This window comes from Carcharhinus amblyrhynchos, chromosome 35 (assembly GCF_965287045.1).
Source record: "Carcharhinus amblyrhynchos chromosome 35, sCarAmb.v2.hapA, whole genome shotgun sequence".
In the NCBI taxonomy this organism is placed as follows: Eukaryota; Metazoa; Chordata; class Chondrichthyes; order Carcharhiniformes; family Carcharhinidae; genus Carcharhinus; species Carcharhinus amblyrhynchos.
The window spans coordinates 11,214,927-11,227,859 of NC_137358.1; the positions used below are offsets into that span (position 1 = coordinate 11,214,927).

Below are 12,933 nucleotides of genomic sequence, written 5' to 3' on the forward strand. Positions count from 1 at the left end.
GTGTGCATCCTCCGCACAGACAGTGACCCAAGGCTGGAATCGAAACCGGGTCCCTGGCGCTGTGAGGCAGCAGTGCTAACCACCGTGCCGCCCCAACACCGTATATCACTGTCACTGGATCAAAATCCTAAAATTCCTTCCCTAACGGCATTGTGTGTTTGCCTACCCCACATTAACTGCCACAAGGGCAATTAAGAATGGACAATAAGTACTGGCCTAATCCATCCCAAAGGAAGATTAATAAAGAGAAGCAATTTCACTCCATCAACCTTGACCCCGGCACACAAATTCAATGGGGCTGGACCTCAGATTTATTCGTGTACATGTCATGTCTCACTTGGTCTCATTTCCTTTCTATCTGGCTCTTACATCCTAAACGATCATTGTTCCTTTTTGTTCCAGGATGGCAGTAAATGAAAAAGCCTGTGTTTTCACTAGGGATACAGAGTCATGGGTTTTTTAACGGAAAGATCTGTCACACCCCCGGCCAACTCCCAAATTAATCCAGGTAAGGACGGCAGATTTCCTTCCCTAAAGGGACAATTAGTGAACCAGTCGGGTTTTTACGAGAATCAGTTTCATGGTCATCAGTAGATTCTGGATTTTTATTGAATTCAAATTTCACCGTGGTGGGATTCGAATCCAGGTCCCCAGAGCCTCACCCTGCGTCTCCAGGTTGAGTTCCAAGTCAGGATGGCGTGTGGCTTGGAGGGAAACATGCAGACGGTGGTGTCCTCAGTCAGTGATAACGTCCACTTCCAATTGTCAACTTTTCCCGTGTTGCACGCCTACACCTGGAAGCTGCAATATTGTTGGACGTGAATCCTGGAACCAGGAGCATCGGCTAGGATCACCGGAGTCATATACCCTGCCACTGCTACCAGCGAGGATGGAGAATTTGGCACTCAGCCAAATCTCCACTTACTGCAGCAGGACCAGAGATTCCCAATTAATCCACCTAATCCCTACACATCTTGGGACACTAAGAAGCAACTTAGCATGGCCAATCCACCTAACCTAGACATCTTGAGAACTAAGGGGCAATTTATCATGGCCAATCTACCTAACCTGCACATCTTTGGACACTAAGGGACAATTTAGCATGGCCAATCACCTAAATCTATACATCTTGGGACACTAAGAAGCAATTTAGCATGGCCAATCCACCTAACCTGCACATCGTTGGACACTAAGGGGCAATTTAGCATACCTAAGCCACCTAACCTACACATCTTGAGACACTAAGGAGCAATTTAGCAAGATCAATCCACCCTAACTTACATATCTTTGGAGTTTGGGAAGAAACCTGAGCACTCGGAGGAAACCTTCGCAGACATGGGGAGAACATGCAAACTCCACACGGACAGTGACCTAAGAAATCAAACTCGGATCCCTGGCGCTGTGAGGCTGTAGTACTAACCACTATGTCACCATGCTGCCCATTTGGTTGAGACACTATCTATTTCCCACTGGGGGAGGGAGAGTTTTGCAGTGAACTAATAAATTAAACACTTTTATATATCCTGTACATCTATTCTAAGAAATGGGGCCATTTTGAAAGTAGTGCAATTGGATTTTTTACTTCCACCCAAGACGGAAGTTAGGCATTGATGGTATTTCACCCAATGGGTGACAAGATAGCACAGTGATTAACACTGCTGCCTCACAGCACCAGGGACCCAGGTTCAAATCTGGCTTTGGGCCAGTGTCTGTATGTACTCCCTGTGTCTGCGTGGGTTTCATCCAAGTGCTCCGGTTTTCTCCCACAGTCTGAAAATGGTGCTGGGGCTAGGTGCATTGACCAAATTAATTCTCCCTCATTAAGTACCGACCACAATCCCACCCAGGCCCTACTCCCATAACCGCACGCATTTACTCTGCTAAACCTCCTGACACTAGGATCAACTTAGCATGGCCAATCAACCTGGCCTGCACATAGAACATAGAACACTACAGCACAAACAGGCCCTTCGGCCCACAAGTTGCACCGATCATATCCATACCTACCAGGCCGTAGAACTATCTGTAACTCCCAATCCCATTAAATCCCATGTACTCATCCAGAAGTCTTTTAAATGACCCCAGCGAGTTCGCCTCCACCACCACCGATTGGAGCCGATTCCACTCGCTCACCACCCTCTGAGTGAAAAACTTACCCCTAACATCTCCTCTGTACTTGCTTCCCAGCACCTTAAACCTGTGTCCACTCGTAGCGACCATTTCAGCTCTGGGAAATAGCCTCCGAGAATCCACCCTATCTATACCTCTCAACGTTTTATAAACCTCTATCAGGTCGCCTCTCAACCTCCGTCTCTCCAGGGAGAAGAGACCTAGCTCCCTCAACCTATCTTCATAAGGCATGCCTCCCAATCCAGGCAACATCCTTGTAAATCTCCTCTGCACCCTCTCAATAGCTTCCACATCCTTCCTGTAGTGAGGCGACCAGAACTGTGCACCGTACTCCAAGTGGGGTCTGACAAGGGTCTTATAAAGTTGCAGCATTACCTCCCGACTCCTAAACTCAATCCCTCAAATCTTCCCAAAGGACAATAGATGCCGGCCTTGTCAGCGATAGTTGGAAGCAGTAACTTTGGCTCAATCAAGTTGGAGGCTGGCACAGTGCCAGGAAGCGATCCAGATTGCTGCATTTAACATTGAAAAGCTTCTCTGCTCTTCCGCCAATGAATTCCTGATTTGATTTTTGGAAGGCTCACAGAGAAAAACTGTACAGTCAAAGCCAATAACTGCCAATTCAGGTTAACAGGTTCGAAATGATACCAGGCTGAGTGGTGAAGGGGGCCTGGTGCTTATAGCATCAAGGAAAGTGTGATATATGGGGGCAAGATTTCCTGGCCTTGCTCATCCCAAAACCACACAATCCCGTCCGAGATCAATGAACCTTTCCACAGCCTGCCCCTCACCTGCTCCGATTCCCACGCAGGACGGTAAAATTCCAGCCATAGATTTCCGCCGTTTAAAGTAACCTCTGATCTCCCTGTGAGAATAAACAGTTGAGTTAACTTCAATGATATCAAGACCTTGAGACGTCGAGGTCTTTCGCCGTGTCTGTAAGACAGCATCTCTGGCAATGCAGACCCTCCCCAGCACTGAAGTGTCGGCACTCGATTACGACCGAGATTCTCCGACCTTGTCCCCCACAAGGCCAATCCCTCTAAACTGCGTATCTTTGGAGCGTGGGAGGAAATCGGAGCACCCGGAGGAAACCCACGCAGACACGGGGAGAACGTGCAGGCTCCGCACTGATAGCGACCCAAGCCGGGGATCGAACCCGGGTCCCTGGAGCTGTGAGGCAGCAGTGCTAACCACTGCGTCACCGTTCCAATGGGGGCTATCTTAAAAAGTAGTGCCATAGGGTTTCTTCTCCCTCCGCCCAAGAGGGAATTGGGGCCTTGATGGTGCCTCGACCAAATGGGCGGCACTGTGGCACAGTGGTTAGCACTGCTGCCTCACAGGGACCGGGGTTCGATTCCTGGCTCGGGTCGTGTCTGTTCTATCTCTTATCTACGCAGGTTTCCTCTGGGTGCCCTGGTTTCCTCCTATAGTCCAAAGATGTGCAGGTTAGGGTGGATTGGCCATGCTTAATTGTTCCTTCATATCCCAAGATGTGTAAGTTTGATGAATTAACTAGAACTAAGAGATGTAAGGGGGCAAGTTTTTCACACAGATTGTGGTGAATACCTAGAACGCGTTGCCGGGGAAACTGGTAGGAGAGGATTCTATAGCAATATTCAAGAGGTATCTGGATAGGTACATGAATGGGCAGGGAATAGAGGGATATGGACCACATAGAGGCAAGAAAATATTAGATTAGAGAGGAATCTGTGTCAGCACAGACTTGGTGGGCCGAAGGGCCTGTTCCTGTACTGCTCCTTGTTCTTGTATGAATGTGAGGGGTTATAGCAATAGGGTGGAGGAATGAGTTTGGGTAAGATACTCTGTCAGGGAGTCAGCGCAGACTCGATGGGCCAAATGGCCTCTTCTGCACTGTAGGGATTCTATGATTCCACACTCCCTTAACAAATTGGCCAAGATGGTCTATATATATAACTTACCTGTTATAGATATAGATAAGGTTATCTGTAACTTATTGACTCAGAGGCCAAACTGCTTCAAGCTTTTGGCAGTTTATATATAATCTTCTGGTTTAATCAGGTACAACTGTGATTCTTTCCCTCCAAAGCTGATTAGCCCACATGTCGCACAGCCTAAGGCTTGGCTCCTTAGCTAAAGTCAAACTGATTGGGTTGGTAGAACTGTACCCACCGTGTGTCAGTTTCCATGCTGGCTATGGAAGCATATCCGTTGAACTCGGGTGGGATTTTCCCGCCTAGAATTGGTACAGGGAGGCCATTCGGCCCATCGGGTCTGCACCGGCCACCGTCCTACCCAGGCCCTATTCCCATAACCCCACACATTTAGCCTGCTAATTCCCCCTGACATCAAGGGATAATTTTGCATGGCCAATTAACCCTAACCTGCACATCTTTGGAGTGTGGGAGGAAACCAGGGCACCCGGAGGAAACCCCACGCAGACACGGGGAGAATGTGCAAACTCTGCACAGACAGTGACCCGAGCCAGGAATCGAACCCTTGGGGCGAGCGCAGCCAGAAAATCCTGCCCTTGGTGTCAGGGGGATTAATGAGGGTACATAATTGTGGTTTAAGGGGAATGGGCCCAGATGGGATTGTTTGCGAGGATTGGGCCTGGGTGGGATTGTTTTACGGGGATTGGGCCTGGGTGGGATTGTTTTACGGGGATTGGGTCTGGGTGGGATTGTTTTATGGGGATTGGGCCTGGGTGGGATTGTTTTATGGGGATTGGGCCTGGGTGGGATTGTTTTACGGGGATTGGGCCTGGGTGGGATTGTTTTACGGGGATTGGGTCTGGGTGGGATTGTTTTATGGGGATTGGGCCTGGGTGGGATTGTTTTACGGGGATTGGGCCTAAGTGGGATTGTTTTACGGGGATTGGGCCTGGGTGGGATTGTTTTATGGGGATTGGACCTGGGTGGGATTGTTTTACGGGGATTGGGCCTGGGTGGGATTGTTTTACGGGGATTGGGCCTGGGTGGGATTGTTTTATGGGGATTGGGCCTGGGTGGGATTGTTTTACGGGGATTGGGCCTAAGTGGGATTGTTTTATGGGGATTGGGCCTGGGTGGGATTGTTTTACGGGGATTGGGTCTGGGTGGGATTGTTTTATGGGGATAGGGTCCTAGGTGGGATTGTTTTATGGGGATTGGGCCTGGGTGGGATTGTTTTATGGGGATTGGGCCTGGGTGGGATTGTTTTACGGGGATTGGGCCTGGGTGGGATTGTTTTACGGGGATTGGGTCCTGGGTGGGATTGTTTTATGGGGATTGGGTCCTGGGTGGGATTGTTTTACGGGGATTGGGCCTGGTGGGATTGTTTTATGGGGATTGGGCCTGGGTGGGATTGTTTTACGGGGATTGGGCCTGGGTGGGATTGTTTTATGGGGATTGGGCCTGAGTGGGATTGTTTTATGGGGATTGGGTCCTGGGTGGGATTGTTTTACGGGGATTGGGCCTGGGTGGGATTGTTTTACGGAGATTGGGCCTGGGTGGGATTGTTTTACGGGGATTGGGCCTGGGTGGGATTGTTTTATGGGGATTGGGCCTGGGTGGGATTGTTTTACGGGGATTGGGTCTGGGTGGGATTGTTTTATGGGGATAGGGTCCTAGGTGGGATTGTTTTATGGGGATTGGGCCTGGGTGGGATTGTTTTATGGGGATTGGGCCTGGGCGGGATTGTTTTACGGGGATTGGGCCTGGGTGGGATTGTTTTATGGGGATAGGGTCCTAGGTGGGATTGTTTTATGGGGATTGGGCCTGGGTGGGATTGTTTTATGGTGATTGGGCCTGGGTGGGATTGTTTTACGGGGATTGGGCCTGGGTGGGATTGTTTTATGGTGATTGGGCCTGGGTGGGATTGTTTTATGGTGATTGGGCCTGGGTGGGATTGTTTTATGGTGATTGGGCCTGGGTGGGATTGTTTTACGGGGATTGGGCCTGGGTGGGATTGTTTTATGGTGATTGGGCCTGGGTGGGATTGTTTTATGGTGATTGGGCCTGGGTGGGATTGTTTTATGGGGATTGGGCCTGGGTGGGATTGTTTTATGGGGATTGGGCCTGGGTGGGATTGTTTTATGGTGATTGGGCCTGGGTGGGATTGTTTTATGGTGATTGGGCCTAGGTGGGATTGTTTTATGGGGATTGGGCCTGGGTGGGATTGTTTTATGGTGATTGGGCCTGGATGGGATTGTTTTATGGGGATTGGGCCTGGGTGGGATTGTTTTATGGGGATTGGGCCTGGGTGGGATTGTTTTATGGTGATTGGGCCTGGGTGGGATTGTTTTATGGGGATTGGGCCTGGGTGGGATTGTTTTATGGTGATTGGGCCTGGGTGGGATTGTTTTATGGGGATTGGGCCTGGGTGGGATTGATGTCGGTGCAGACTCATTGGGCCGAATGGCCTCCACCTTCCTCACTGTGAACGAGTAAGAGTGAGGGGCCAACTGCCGACTGCTTCCCAGAGCGGACTCGCTCCCTCCAACGTGCGTTCCAGCCGTTGGGTATTTCCCCTTTAAGAGGGACGGACTGGGCACAGGCTGGTTTGGCCTGGCACGCTGGCCAGCCCCTGTCCGCCAGCCCCTCGCCGATGCGGCAGGGGGCAGCACCCAGCCAAGCTGCCAGGCCAGGAGAAAGCACAGCGTTGGCCAGGTGACTCTGCAGCAGAGAACGGGCAGAGTTAATCGTGTTTCGGAGGGAAGGAGAGGGAGTGGGGTAGGCGACGGTGGCGGTGGGGAGGGCTGCCATCCCATTTAGCCCCCAATTATTCTGCAAGAAACACAGAGGGGGCTGCAGAGACCACAGAGATTCAGCCTCGGATTCCAGTCCCGACCCCGTGAGCTGCGAAGAGCAGTCATAAATAATGCAAAAGCGGTTCAGTTGCCATCCAGGTCGTTTTATTGTGCAGGACGTATAAAATATTCATGCTACAACTTCCAATTTGTTTTATTTAAAGGAAGTAGAGGTCTCTTGTTTTCCGTTTGTGACTCTCTGCATATGCAAGAGTAAAATCCAGTGAGCGCTGAATCGATCACCCCCCCCGCGCCCCCATCGGACCTCCACACGATGAGTCTGACCCACAGTTTCAGGGGCTCTCAGTGCTGTCAGGGACAAGAGCTCCCAGGTGTTCGCAAACCGCAGGCCCCCATTTCCCCCCCTCCCTCTGCACCACCCCCCCACCCAACCTCCGCCCCAAATGCCGATTGGTCAAACCACCTGCCCCAGAACACAGGGTGGCATGGTGGCACAGTGGTTGGCACAGTGCCAGGGACCCCGGTTCGATTCCAGCCTTGGGTGACTGCCTGTGTGGCGTTTGCATGTTCTCCCCGTATCTGCATGGGTTTCCTCCATATGGTCTGGTTTCCTCCCACAGTCCAAAGGTTAGGTGGATTGGCCACGCTAAATTGCCCCTTAGTGTTCAAAGATGTGCAGGTTAGAGCAGGTTGGCCATGTTAAATTGTCTCTTAGTGTCCAAAGATGTGTAGGTTAGGTGAATTGGCCATGCTAAATTGCCCCTTAGTGTCCAAAGATGTGTAGGTTAGGGTGGATTGGCCGTGCTAAATTGCCCCTTAGTGTCCAAAGATGTGTAGGTTAGGTGGATTGGCCATGCTAAATTGCCCCTTAGTGTCCAAAGATATGTAGTTTAGGGTGGATTGGCTTTGTAAATTTGCCCCTTAGTTTCCAAAGATCTGCAGGTTAGGTCGATTGGCCATGCTAAATGCACTGGGTTATGGAGATAAGGCGTGGGTGAGCTCTTTTTTAGAGAGTTGGTGCAGACTCAATGGGCCGAATGGCCTCCTTCTGCACTGTAGGGATTCTGTACAGTAATGGATGCCACCATTGGCATTGCAGCTGGTAGGTGTGTTAAACCTGAATTGGTCATTGTCACATTGTTGTTTGTGGGAGCTTGCTGTGCACTAATATGTTGCCGCTATTTTATAAAGCCACGGGGACCGATCACGGTGTTACAGTATCATGGAACCGCCTCCCTCGTTCCATTGGACTCAAAATCTCGAGATCCCTGAAGGACAGGCCTGGTGGACCTGCTCACCATTTATCGCCACCTCAGGGTGGCAAGAGGGGTAATCTCCTTGACTAATGATTGGTCCAACAAAGAGTGGGCTTCCAAATGTCTCCCCAGTTCTGCTGGTGAAATACCGGCAGTGGTGTCTAGGCCTCAGAACATGAGGGCAGCTGTCGGCCATTTGGCCCTGCGAGCCTGCTCCACCTGATCGGGGCTGATCTTGGTTGTGATCTCAACCTCACTTCCCTCTCTCATTCCCCGCCACCCTCCCATCCCCCACCCCCCCCCCCCCCCCCCCATACGTGGTGTTACCATTAATGAGTTCCCCACTGCCAACTTTTTCCACCGAGGCTAGGGGAGAAAAAAACCCAGAGGGCATGGGTTAAAGGTGAAAGGAGAATAGTTTAAAGGGAATATTAAGGGGGGGGGCTTCTTCACACAGAGAATGGTGGGAGTGTGTAATGAGCTGCCAGATGAAGTGATAAATCCGGGCTCACTTTTAACGTTTAAGAAAAACTCGGATGGGTTCATGGATGAGAGGGGTGTGGAGGGATATGGTCCAAGTGCAGGTCAGTGGGACTAGGCAAAAAATGGTTCGGCACAGACAAGAAGGGCCAAAAGGCCTCTTTCTGAGCTGTAAATTTTCTATGGTTTTGCAAGGATATTTTGGCCTTGGAGGGAGTGCAGAGGAGGTTCACTAGGCTGATGCCGGAGTTGAGGGGGTTGAGTTATGAGGAGAGGCTGAATAAACTAGGCTTGTACTCGTTAGAGTTTAGAAGAATGAGGGGAGATCTCATTGAGACGTATAAGATGATGAATGGGATGGATAGGATAGAGGTGGAGAGACTCTTCCCGCTCAGAAAGGACAGTAGGACTAGGGGGCACAGCCTCAAGATAAAGGGGGGGCAGTTTAGAACGGAGTTGAGGAGGAACTTCTTCACTCAAAGGGTGGTGAATCTCTGGAATTCTCTGCCCATTGAAGTGGTGGAGGCTGCCTCGCTAAATATTTTTAAGACGCGGGTTGATGGGTTTTTGATAAGCGAGGGGATTAAGGGTTATGGGGAGAGGGCGGGAATGTGGAACTGAGACATGACAGATCAGCCATGATCTTATTGAATGGCGGGGCAGGCTCGAAGGGCTAGATGGCCTACTCCTGCTCCTATTTCTTATGTTCTTATGTTTATCCCTGGGGTTACCATTGACCAGAAAATCAATTGGACTCACCACATAAACACAGTGGTTACAAGAGCAGTTCAGAGGCTCGGAGTACTGCAGCAAGTAACTCACCTCCTGACTCCCCAAAGCCTGTCCCCCATCTACAGAACACAAGTCAGGAGTGTGATGGGATACTCCCCACTTGCCTGGATGGGGGCAGCTCCAACAACACTCAAGAAGCTCCACACCATCCAGGGCAAAGCAACCCCACTTGACTGGCACCCCATCTACAAACATTCACTCCCTCCACCACCGATGCTCAGTAGCAGCAGTGTATACCAGCTACAAGATGCACTGCAGCGATTCACCAAAGATCCTTAGACAGCACCTTCCAAACCCACGACCACTTCCATCTAGAAGGACAGAAGATACATGGGAACACCACCCCCTGCAAGTTCCCCTCCAAGCCACTCACCACCCTGACTTTGAAATATATCAGGCTTCCCTTCTCAGTCACCACATCAAAATCCTGGAATTCCCTCCCTAATGACATTGTGGGTCAACCCACAGCACGTGGACTGCAGTGATTCAAGAAGGCAGCTCACCATCACCATTCAGCCCATCGAGTCTGCAGCCATCACAATCCCACCCATGTCCTATCCCCATAACCCCGTGTATTTACCCTATTAATCCCCCTGACACGAAGCAGCAATTTAACAATGCCAATCCACCTAATCCGCACATCTTTGGACTGTGGGAGGAAACCGGAGCACCCGGAGGAAACCCATGCAGACATGGGGAGAATGTGCAAACTCCACACAGACGGTGACCCAAACCAGGAATCGAACCCGGGTCCCTGGTGCTATGAGGCAGCAGTGCTAACCATCATGCGACTCTGGGGCAGAGAATGCGCAGGTTGTAAAAATCCCCCGATCAGTCTGTGTCAGCTCTTTCTGTTCCTCCCAATGGTTTACAATTAACCTGTTCCCCATCCCCAGATATTTCTCTCTTTATCCCAGGACTAATTGGAGAGAAGGATTCTAATCAATTAGGCACTTCTTCAGAAAAGCTACCTGACAAATCTACACTGCCAGGTAAACCCATGCATCATCAGCGTGTTTTTAATTTCCTCTGAGGTCTGAAGAGTTAGGTACCACATTATGGCTGGCTTGGCACTGAACACAGTAAGAAGTCACTGGTTCCCTTCCTGTTGGCGAACATTTCAGCGGTCACGGGCATTCGGCCTCTGGTCTTCGGGTAAACGTTCTCCAAGGCGGCCTTCATGACGTACAACAGCGCAGAGTCGCTGAGCAGAAACTGATAGCCAAGTTCCGCACACATGAGGACGGCCTCAACCAGGATCTTGGGTTCATGTCACACTATCTGTAACCCCCATGACTTGCCTGGGCTTGCAACATCTCACTTACTGTCCTGTCTGGAGACAATACACATCTCTTTAACCTATGCTTAATGCTATCTCCACTCACATTGTCTGCACCTTTAAGACTTGAATAGCAGATTAGCTGCAAAGATTCACATTCTAATCAGTATTCTGTGAGCTGTGTGTGCCTTTATGTGCCCTGTCTGTGATCAGAACTCTCCATTCACCTGACAAAGGAACAGCGCTCTGAAAGCTGGTGGCTTTTACTACCAAATAAACCTGTTGGATTTTAACCTGGTGTTGTGAGACTTCTTACTGTGTTTACCCCAGTCCAACGCCGGCATCTCCACATCTTGGTACTGAACACTCAGGGCCTGTCAAGCAAACCTTGAAAGTAGGCCAGGAATAGACTAATCCCAGCATTGGTGAGAGAGAGAGAGGATTAGGATCTCTGAAAGCACTCTGACCATTTCTCTTAACAGCTCTGAATTAATCATCTCGATATTTCTCCGAGAAGCTGTACAGGGTTGCGAACTCAACAAGCGGGGGTTACCATTGTGTGAAGGACATGCCTCCTTCTTTCCCCATCATGTTGTGCCTGGTGACGAGGGGACAGAATCTCTCCCAGGGAGAGATACGGGGCAGACAGGATACCAGTGGGTCACTTTGAATCATAGAATCATATGGTGAATAACAGGCCCTTCGGCCCATCAAGTCTGCACCGACATCTGAACTGCACAGTGGTTAGCACAGCTCCCTCACAGTGCCGGGGGACTATAGTTCAATTCCCAGCTTGGGTCACTGCTTATGTGGAGTTTGCACATTCTCCCCGTGTCTGCGCGGGTTTCCTCCGGGTGCTCCGGTTTCCTCCCACAGTCGGAAAGTTGTGCAGGTTAGGGACATGGACCATGCTAAATTTTCCCTCAGTGTATCCAAACAGGTGCTGGAGTGTGACAACTATGGGATTTTCACAGTAACTTCATTGCAGTGTTAATGTAAGCCTACTTGTGACACTAACAAATAAACTTTAAAAACTTTATTTGCCAGCACTCGGTCCACAGCCCCGAATGTTATGATACTTATTCAAGGATGTGGGGTGGCAAGATGGCACAATGGTTTGCACTGAGAGCCGGGGTTCAATTCCAGCCTCGGGTCACTGTCTGTGTGGAGTTTGCACATTCTCCCCGTGTCTGCGTGGGTCTCCTCCGGGTGCTCCGGTTTCCTCCCACAGCCCAAAGATGGGTGGGTTGGGTGGATTGGCCATGCTAAATTGGCCTTTAGTGTCGGGGGGTTAGCAGGGTAAATGCGTGGGGTTACGGGGATAGGACCTGGGTGGGATTGTTGGCAGTGCAGACCCGATGGTTTTAGAAAAAATTATTAGGGATAGGATTTATAGTTATTTGGAGTGTAATGAATTGATTAGAAATAGTCAGCATGGTTTTGTAGCGGGTAGGTCGTGCCTTACTAACCTTATTGAGTTTTTTGAGAAGGTGACCAAAGAGGTGGATGGGGGCAAGGCAGTTGACATGGTATACATGGATTTTAGTAAGGCGTTCGATAAGGTTCACCATGGTAGGCTTCTGCAGAAAATGCAGATGTATGGGATTGTGGGTAATCTAGGAAGTTGGATCAGGAATTGGCTATCAGATAGGAGACAGAGGGTGGTGGTGGATGGTAAATATTCATCATGGAGTACAGTTACGAGTGGTGTGCCTCAGGGATCTGTTTTGGGGCCACTGTTGTTTGTAATTTTTATTAATGATCTGGATGAGGGTATAGTTGGGTGGATTAGTAAATTTGCTGATGACACCAAAGTTGGAGGTGTGGTAGATTGTGAGGAAGGGTGTCATAGTCTGCAGGGAGACTTAGATAGGTTGCAGAGCTGGGCCGAGAGGTGGTGGATGGAATTTAATGCGGAGAAGTGTGAGGTAATTCACTTTGGTAGGAACAACAGATGTGTCGAGTATAGGGCTAACGGGAGGACTTTGAATAGTGTGGATGAACAGAGGGATCTAGGTGTGTGTGTACATAGATCCCTGAAAGTTGGGAATCAAGTAGATAAGGTTGTTAAGAAGGCGTACGGTGTCTTGGCGTTTATTGGTAGGGGGATTGAATTTAGGAGTCGCAGTGTAATGTTGCAACTGTACACTACTCTAGTGCGGCCGCACTTGGAGTACTGTGTGCAGTTCTGGTCCCCGCATTACAAGAAGGATGTGGAGGCGTTGGAGAGGGTGCAGAGGAGGTTTACTAGGATGTTGCCTGGT

The 12,933-nt window shown here is 50.0% G+C and overlaps 1 long non-coding RNA gene across 1 annotated transcript in view; it reads left to right on the forward strand.

Annotated features, from left to right (window-relative positions):
• Nucleotides 1–10,662, forward strand: part of LOC145361743 (uncharacterized) — a 73,420-nt gene extending 62,758 nt beyond the window's left edge. Inside the window, exons 2-3 of the long non-coding RNA XR_013889859.1 lie at nt 403–508; nt 10,425–10,662. This is a non-coding gene — a long non-coding RNA (uncharacterized LOC145361743). The remainder of the gene's footprint in view (nt 1–402; nt 509–10,424) is intronic.
• The last annotated feature ends 2,271 nt before the right edge of the window (nt 10,663–12,933 follow it).